Here is a 1,533-nt window from a genome sequence, read left to right as displayed (position 1 = left end):
GGGGAGAGAGAGGAGGGGAGAGAGAGGGGAGGGGAGAGAGAGGAGAGGGGAGAGGGGGGAGGGGAGAGGGGGGAAGGGAGAGGGGAGGGGGAAAGAGAGGGGGAGAGAGGAGGGGAGAGAGGGAGGAAGAAAGAGGAGAGAGAGAGGAGGGGAGAGAGAGAGGAGGGGGGGAGAAAGGAGGGGGGAGAGAGGAGGGGGGGAGGGGGGAGAGAGGAGGGGGGGAGAGAGGAGGGGAGAGAGAGGAGGGGGGGGAGAGAGGAGGGGGGAGAGAGAAGGGGGAAAGAGAGGAGGGGGGAGAGAGAGGAGGGGAGAGAGGAGGGGGGAGAGGGGAGGGGAGAGAGAGGGGGGGAGAGAGAGAGGGAGGGGAGAGAGGGGAGGGGGAGAGGGGAGGGGGAGAGAGGGGGAGAGAGAGGGGAGAGGGGGGAGAGGGGGGGGAGGGGGGAGAGAGGAGGGGAGGGGAGGGAGGAGGGGGAGAGAGGGGGGAGAGGAGAGGAGGGGGAGAGAAAGGAGGGAGAGAGGAGGGGGGGAGGAGAGGAAGGGGGGGAGACAGAGAGGGGGGAGAGGGAGAGGGGGAGAGAGAGAGGAGGGGGGAGGGAGAGGGGGGGAAAAAGAGAGGGAGGAGATCGATCATCTATTGCACTTATCTAGGGTCCGTGGCCGTGATACCCAACATGGATGGAATCTCCTCTCTTGCTCCCCCTCTTCATGGTCAGCTCTAGGCTCCGCCCTGATGAGGAGGCCATGACGGTTGCATGCACTGATCAGAATAGATGGCTGGCTGGTTGCAGAGAGGCCAGGTGAGTGGTGCGGGTTCATAAGCCGAGCCCACCTTCCCCTGTTCTAGAATTGCTGATCCTACCCTCCTGCCTCCCACCCGAGCCCTGCCGAGCTCTCCCGACCTGCCAAACCCTAGTCTCTTGCCTCGTGGCAGATACGCCCCTGCCCGGCGGGCCGGATAAATGTAATCGGCGGGCCGCATGTGGCCCGTGGGCCGTAGTTTGAGGACCCCTGCTTTACACAGACTGTTTCTCCTGTTGTGCTGTGTAGTCGGCCTGTGTGGCTCCCTGATTAGCTCAGGTGTAGTGAGTGAAGGGCTCTGGAATCTATAAAACTCCCAGGCTGCTTAGGGAGAATGCTCCAACCTGGAACCAGATGCTGTGCAGGACAGGCTGGGGAGACACCAAACCGGCCTGTGGTGAGAGATAATCTGTGTGATCTGAGACTGTGTGAACACTGTGTCTGAGCAGCGATAGGCTGTATTCAGACAGCTATATAGGGACCTCTGTTTGCAGTTAGATGCCCAATGTGGCAAGGTTTTATTTTCTGTTTGTATTTTTTTTGCTGTTTTGACTATATGCACTGTGTGTTCACCACACTTGTAAATAAAGCACAACTTTATCCACCAAGATCCTGCTGTTGTGCTGAGCCTCTTTCAGTGTTCTGACCCATCCAGGGGGTCAAGCACAATCTGCTACTGGGCTAATCCCTCACTATCTATCAATAATTATCTATCTATCTATCTAAACAGAGATG

This window comes from Staurois parvus, unplaced genomic scaffold, assembly GCF_062004578.1.
Source record: "Staurois parvus isolate SC_StPar_1 unplaced genomic scaffold, SC_StPar_1.0 ptg000338l, whole genome shotgun sequence".
Classification (NCBI taxonomy): Eukaryota; Metazoa; Chordata; class Amphibia; order Anura; family Ranidae; genus Staurois; species Staurois parvus.
Note: the sequence above shows the minus strand (reverse complement) of the source record.